This window comes from Aristolochia californica, unplaced genomic scaffold (genome assembly GCF_029961685.1).
Source record: "Aristolochia californica isolate CCGP_79_NKW_82.1479 unplaced genomic scaffold, dmAriCali1.0.hap1 SCAF_6, whole genome shotgun sequence".
In the NCBI taxonomy this organism is placed as follows: Eukaryota; Viridiplantae; Streptophyta; class Magnoliopsida; order Piperales; family Aristolochiaceae; genus Aristolochia; species Aristolochia californica.
In genome coordinates, this window is record NW_027182257.1 from 22,658,017 (window position 1) to 22,666,595 (window position 8,579).

The window sequence follows — 8,579 nt, forward strand, 5'->3', positions numbered from 1 at the left end:
ACAAAACGTTCTTAACAAAATTAAAATTTTAGAGTTCATGTATGCAAAAAAATTTGAAAACTATAATAAATGTAAGTGAAGAAAATTATTTCATGCACAAAAAAACTAACTCAAAAGTTTTGATATCCTTGTTTGGGAAATTCCAATTGTACAACCCCTAATATCTTGGAGGAATTTTATAAGAAATAGATTTCTAATTGATCCTAACATGTTTTAAATGTCGTTGCTATGCTTGCCAGGAACATGTTGAAGATGCAAATGACCTAATGATTCAAAAATTTCGAGTAAAAAAAATTAAATTCTCAAGTTAATGTGTTGTTGGATATTTACCAGTGCCAAACAACCCACTTTATGGCTATCCTTCAAAACCAGAGATACTTTTTGGAATTATCTCTCAGCATTTGTGTGGTTCCATTTTGGATGTTCAATTTTTTTTCAAATCCAAAATATTCCCACTTTTCTCGTAAACAAAACGATCGCAAGAAAATGAAAATTTTAGAGTTCATGTATGCAAAAAAAATTGTAAACTATAATAAATGTAAGTGAAGAAAATTATTTCACGCACTAAAAAATGAACTCCAAAGTTTTGTTATCCAAGTTTGGGAAATTCCACTAGTTCAACCCCTCATAGCTTGGTGGAATTTTATAAGAAAGAGATTTCAAATTGATCCTAACATGTTTTAAATGTGGAGGGTATGCATGCCAGAAACATGTTGAAGTTGCAAAAGACCTAATGATCCAAAAACATCAAGGAGTTGAAAAAAATAAATTCTCAAGTTAACGTGTGGTGTGATATTTAGCAGAGCCAAACAACCCACTTTTTGCATATCCTCAAAATCAGAGATACTTTTTGGAATTATCTTTCTCAGCATTTGTAGGTTTCCATTTTGGATGGTCAATTTTTTTTCAGATCCAAACTTGTCCCACTTTTCTATAAACAAAACAATCACAAAAAAATGAAAATTTTAGAGTTCATGTATTCCAAAAAATTTGAATACTAAAATAAATGTATGTGTCAAGAAAATTATTTCACGCACTAAAAAATGAACTCCAAAGTTTTGTTATGCATGTTTGGAAAATTCCACTAGTACAACCCCTAATAGCTCTGTGGAATTTTATAAGAAAGAGATTTCTAATTGATCCTAAGAAGTTTTAAATGTGGTGGCTAAGCAGGCCAGAAACATGTGGAAGATGCAAAGGACCTAATGATCTAAAAATTTCAAGGAGTAGAAAAAATTTATTTCTCAAGTTTACGTGTGGTTGGATATTTACAAGAGATAAACAACCAACTTTTTGCCTATCCTTCAAAATCAAAGTGAGTTTTTGGAAATATCTCTCTCAGCATCTGTACGTTTCCATTTTGGATGTTCAATTTTTTTCCAAATCCAAACATGTCCCTTTTTTCTCGTAAATAAAAGGATCACAACAAAAAGAAAATTTTAGAGTTCATGTATGCAACAAAAATTGAAAATTATAATAAATATAAGTGAAGAAAATTATTTGACACACTAATAAATTAACTTCATAGTTTTGCTATACATGTTTGGGAAATTCCACTGGTACAACCCCTAATAGCTTGGTGGAATTTTATAAGAAAGAGATTTCTAATTGATCCTAACTTGTTTTAAATGTGGCGGGTATGCATGCCTGAAACAGGTTGAAGATGCAAATGACCTTATGTTAAAAAATTTCAAGGAGTAGAAAAAAATAAATTCTCAAGTTAACGTGTGGTGTGATATTTAGCAGAGCCAAAAAAACCAACTTTTTGCCTATCCTTCAAAAGAAGAGATACTTTTTGGAATTATCTTTCTCAGCATTTGAGCGTTTCCATTTTGGATGGTCAATTTTTTTTCAAATCCAAACTTGTCCCTCTTTTCTCATAAACAAAACAATCACAAAAAAATGAAAATTTAAGAGTTCATGTATTAAAAAAAATTTGATTACTATAATAAATCTAAGTGAAGAAAATTATTTCACGCACTAAAAAAAGAACTCCAAAGTTTTTCTATCCATGTTTTGGAAATTCCACTAGTACAACCCCAAATAGCAAGGTGGAATTTTATAAGAAAGAGATTTTTAATTATTCGTAACATGTTTTAAATGTGGTGGGTATGCATGCCAGAATCATGTTGAAGATGCAAATGACCTAATGATCCAAAAATTTAAAGAGGTAGAAAAAATTAAATTCCCAAGTTAACGTGTGGTCGAATATTTACTAGTGCCAAACAACCCACTTTTTGCCTATCCTTCAAAATCAGAGATACTTTTCTGAATTATCTCTCTCAGCATTTGTGCTTTTCTATTTTGGATGTTCAATTTTTTTCAAATCCAAACTTGTCCAACTTTTCTTGTAAACAAAATGATCACAACAAAATGAAAATTTTAGAGTTCATGTACGCAAATAAATTTGAAAACTATAATTAATGTAAATGAAGAATATTATTTCACGCACTAAGAAATGAACTCCAAAGTTTTGTCATCCATGTTTGGGAAATTCCACTAGTACAACCCCTAATAGCTTTGTGGAATTTTATAAGAAAGAGATTTATAATTAATCCTAATATGTTTCAAATGTGGTGGGTATGCATGCCAAAAACATGTTGAAGATGCAAATGACCTAAAGATCAAAAAAATTCATGGAGTAGAAAAAATTAAAGTTAACATGTGGTTGGATTTTTACTTGAGCGAAACAACCCACTTTTTGCCTATCCTTCAAAACAAGAGATACGTTTTGGAATTATCTCTCTCAACATTTGTGCATTTCCATTTTAGATGTTCAAATTTTTTTCAAAACCAAACTTGTCCCACTTTTCTCGTAAAAAAACGATCACAACAAAATGAAAATTTTAGAGTTCATGTATGCAAAAAGTTTTAAAAACTATAATAAATGTAAGTGAAGAAAATTATTTCACCCACTAAACAATGAACTCCAAAGTTTTGTTATCCATGTTTGGGATATTCCACTAGTACCACCCCTAATAGCTTGGTGGAATTTTATAAAAAAGAGATTTCTAATTGATCCTAACATGTTTTAAATATCGTGGGTATGCATGCCAGAAACATGTTGAAGATGCAAATGACCTAATGATCCAAAAATTTCAAGGAGTAGAAAAAATTAAATTCTCAAGTTAACGTGCGGTGAGATATTTACCAAAGCCAAACAACCAACTTTTTACCTATCCTTCAAAATTAGAGATACTTTTTGGAATTATCTCTCTCAGTATTTGTGTGTTTCAATTTTGGAAGTTCAATTTTAGTTCAAATCCAAACTTGTCACACTTTTCTCGTAAACAAAATGATCACAACAAAATGAAAATTTTAGAGTTCATGTACGCAAAAAAATTTGAAAACTACAATTAATGTAAGTGCAGAAAATTATTTCACGCACTAAAAAATGAACTCCAAAGTTTTGTTGTCCATGTTTGGGAAATGCCACTAGCACAACCCATAATATCTTGGTGAAATTTTATAAGAAGGCAATTTCTAATTAATCCTAACTTGTTTTAAATCTGGCAGGTATGCATGCCAGAAACAAGTTGAAGATGCAAATAACCTGATGATCCAAAAATTTTAACGAGTAGAAAAATAAATTGTCAAGTTAACATGCAGTTGATTGTTTACCAAAGCCAAACAACCCACTTTTAGCCTATCCTTCTAAATCAGAGATACTTTTTGGAATTATCTCTCTCAGCATTTGTGCGTTTCAATTTTGAATGTTCAATTTTTTTTCAAATCCAAAATTGTCCAACTTTTCTCGTAAACAAAACATTCTCAACAAAATGAAAATTTTAGAGTTCATATATGGAAAAAAATTTGAAAACTATAATAAATGTAAGTGAAGAAAATTATTTCACGCACTAAAAAACTAACTCGAAAGTTTTGTTATCCATGTTTGGGAAATTCCACTAGTACAACCTCGAATAGCATGGTGGAAATTTAGAAGAAAGAGATTTCTAATTAATCCTAACACTTTTTAAATGTGGCGGGTATGCATGCCAGAAACATGTGTAAGATGCAAATGACCAAATGATCCAAAAATTTCAAACAATTGAAAAAATTAAATTCTCAAGTTAACGCGTGGTTGGATATTTACAACGGCCAAACAACCAAATTTTTTCCTATCCTTCAAAACCTGAGATACTTTTTGGAATTATCTCTCACAGCATTAGTGCATTTCCATTTTTTATGTTCAATTTTTTTTCAAATCCAAACTTTTCCCCTTTTCTCGTAAAAAAAATGATCACTACAAAATGAAAATTTTAGACTTCATGTATGCAAAATAATTTGAAAACAATAATAAATGTAAGTGAAGAAAATTATATCACGCACTAAAAAATGAACTCCAAAGTTTTGTTATCCAAGTTTGGGAAATTCCACTAGTACTACCCCTAATAGCTTTGGGGAATTTTATAAGAAAGAGATTTATAATAGATCTTAATATGTTTTAAATGTGGTGTGTATGCATGCCAGAAACATGTTGAAGATGCAAATGACCTAATGATCCAAGAATTTCAAGGAGTAGAAAAAATTGAATTCTCAAGTTAACGAGTGGTTGGATATTTAATAGGGTTAAACAACCCACTTTTTGGCCTATCCTTCTATATCAGAGATACTTTTTGGAATTATCTCCCTCAGCATTTGTGGGTTTCAATTTTGGATGTTCAATTTTTTTCAAATCCAAACTTGTCCCACTTTTTCTCGTAAACAAAACGATCACAACAAGATGAAAATTTTAGAGTTCGTGTACGCAAAAAAATAAGAAAACTATAAATAATGTAAGTGAAGAAAATTATTTCACGCACTAAAACATGAACTCCAAAGTTTTGTTATCCACGTTTTGGAAATTCCACTAGTACAACCCGTAATAGCTTGGTGGAATTTTAAAAGAAAGAGATTTCTAATTGATCCTAACTTGTTTTAAATGTGGTGGGCAGGCATGCCAGAAACATGTTGAAGATCCAAATGACCTAATGATCCAAGAATTTCAAAGAGTAGAAAAAATAAAGTTCTCAAGTTAACGTGTGGTTGGATGTTTACCAGAGCCAAACAACCCACTTTATGACTATCATTTAAAGCATAGATACTTTTTAGAATTATCTCTCTCAGAATTTGTGCGTTTCCATTTTGTATGTTCAATTTTTTTTTAAATACAAACTTGTCCCGCTTTCCTCGTTAACAAAATGATCTCAACAAATTGAAAATTTCAGAGTTCATATATACAAAACAATTTGAAAACTATAATAAATATAAGTGAAAAAAATTATTTCACACACTAAAACATGAACTCCAAAGTTTTGTTATCCATGTTTGGGAAATTCCACTTGTACAACCCCTAATAACTTGGTGCAATTTTAAAAGAAAGGGATTTCTAATTGATCCTAACTTTTTTTAAATGTGGTTGATATGCATGCTAGAAACATGTAGAAGATGCAAATTACCTAATGATCCAAAAATTTCAAGTAGTAGAAAAAATTAAATTTTCAAGTTAATGTGTGGTTGGATATTTACCAGAGCCATTGCCCATCCTTCAAAATCAGAGATACGTTTTGGAATTTATCTCTCCCAGCATTTCTGCATTTCCATTTTGGATGTTTAATTTCTTTTCAAATCCAAACTTGTCCCACATTTCTAGTAAACAAAACGATCATAACAAAATAAAAAATTTTGAGTTCATGTTCGCAAAAAAATTTGAAAGTTTTGTTATCAAAGTTTGGGAAATTCCACTAGTACAACCCAAAATAGCTTGGTGGAAATTTATATGAAAAAGATTTCTAATTGATTCTAACTTGTTTTAAATGTGGCAGGTATGTATGCCTGAAACAGGTTGAAGATGCAAATGACCTAATGATCAAAAAATTTCGAGTAGAAAAAAATAAATTCTCAAGTTAACGTGTGATTGGATATTTACCAGAGCCAAACAACCCACTTTTTGCCTATCCTTCAAAATCAGAGATACTTTTTGGAATTATCTTTCTCAGCATTTGTGCGTTTCCATTTTGGACGTTCAATTTTTTTTCAAATCCAAAATTGTCCCACTTTTCTCGTAAACAAAACGATCACACCAAAATAAAAATTTTTGAGTTCATTTTCACAAAAAAATTTGAAAAGTATAATTAATGTAAGTGAAGAAAATTATTTCACACACTATAAAATGAACTCCAAAGTTTTGTTATCCAAGTTTGGGAAATTCCACTTGTACAACCCCTAATAGCTTGGTGGAATTTTATATGAAAGTGATTTCTAATTGTTACTAACTTGTTTTAAATGTGGCGGTTATGCATGCGAGAAACATGTTGAAGATGCAAATGACCTAATGATCGAAAAATTTCAAGGAGTACAAAAAATTAAATTCTCAAGATAACATGTGGTTGGATATTTACCAGAGCCAAACAACCCACTTTTTGCCTATCCTTCAAAATCAGAGATAAATTTTGGAATTATCTCTCTCAGCATTTGTGCATTTCCATTTTGGATGTTCAAGTTTTTTTCAAATCCAAACACTTCCCACTTTCTCTTAAACAAAACGATCACAACAAAATGAAAAATTTAGAGTTCATGTATGAAAAAATAAATCTAAAACTATAATAAATGTAAGTGAAGAAAAATTTTTCAGACACTAAAAAATGAATTCCAAAGTTTTGTTATCCATGTTTTTGAAATTCCACTAGTACAACCCCTAATATCTTGGTGGAATTTTATAAGAAAGAGATTTCTAATTGATCCTAACATGTTTTAAATGGGGTGAGTATGCATGCTAGAAACATGTTGAAGATGCAAATGACCAAATGATCCAAAAATTTCAAGGAGTAGAAAAAATTAAATTCTCAAGTTAACGTGTGGTTGGATATTTTTACCAATCCTTCAAAATCAGAGATATTTTTTGGAATTATCTCTCAGCATTTGTGCGTTTCCATTTTAGATGTTCAATTTTTTTTTCAAATCCAAACTTTTCCCTCTTTTCTCGTAAACAAAACGATCACAACAAAATGAAAATTATAGAGTTCATGTAGGCAAAAAAATGTGAAAACTATATAAAAATAAGTGAAGAAAATTATTTGATGCACTAAAAAATGAACTCCAAAGTTTTGTTATCCATGTTTGGGAAAATCCACTAGCACAACCCCTAAAAGCTTGGTGGAATTTTATAAGAAAGGGATTTCTAACTCATCCTAACTTTTTTTAATTGTGGTGAGTATGCATGCCAGAAACATGTTGAAGATGCAAATGACCTAATGATCCAAAATTTTCAAGAAGTAGAAAAAATTAAATTCTCAAGTTAACGTGTGGTCGGATATTTACTAGTGCCAAACAACCCACTTTTTGCCTATCCATCAAAATCAGAGATACGTTTTGGAATTATCTCTCTCAACATTTGTGCAATTCCATTTTGGATGTTCAATTTCTTTTCAAATCCAAACTTGTCCCACTTTTCTCGTAAACAAAACGATCACAAAAAAATGAAAATTTTAGAGTTCTTGTATGCAAATAAATTTGAAAACTATTCTAAATGTAAGTGAAGAAAATTATTTCATGCACTAAAAAATGAACTCCAAAGTTTTGTTATCCATGTTTGGGAAAATTGACTAGTACAACCCTAATAGCTTGGTGGAATTTTTTTAAAAAGAGATTTCTAATTGATCCTAACATGTTTTCAATGTGGTTGGTATGCATGCCAGAAACATGTTGAAGATACAAATGACCTAATGATCCAAAAATTTGAAGGAGTTGAAAAAATAAAATTCTCAAGTTAACGTGTTGTTGGATGTTTACCAGAGCTAAACAACTCACTTTTTGCCTAACTTCTAAATCAGAGATTCTTTTTGGAATTATCTCTCTCGGCATTTGTGCGTTTCCATTTTGAATGTTCAATTTTTTTTCAAATCCAAACTTGTCCAAATTTTCTCGTAAACAAAACGTTCTCAACAAAATGAAAATTTTAGAGTTCATGTATGCTAAAAAATGTGAAAACTATAATAAATGTAAGTGAATAAAATTATTTCATGCACTAAAAAATGAACTCTAAAGTTTTGATATGCATGTTTTGAAAATTCCACTAGTACTACCCCTAATCGCTTGATGGAATTTTATAAGAAAGGGATTTCTAATTGATCCTAACTTGTTTTAAATGTGGTTGGTATACATGCCAGAAATATGTTGTAGATGCAAAAGTCCTAATGATCCATAAATTTCAAGGAGTAGAAAAAATTAAACTCTCAAGTTAACGTGTGGTTGGATATTTACCAGAGCCAAACAAACCAGTTTTTGCCCATCCTTCAAAATCAGAGATACTTTTATGAATTATCTCTCTCAGCATTTTTGCGTTTCTATTTTGGATGTTCAGTTTTTTTTAAAATCCAAACTTGTCCCACTATTCTCTTAAACAAAACGATCACAGCAAAATGAAAATTCTAGGGTACATGTATGTAAAAAAATATGAAAACTATAATAAATGTAAGGAAATAAAATTATTTCATGCACTAAAAAATGAACTCCAGAGTTTTGTTATCCATGTTTTAGAAATTCCACTAGTACAACCCCTAATAGCCTGGTAGAATTTTATAAGAAAGAGATTTTTAATT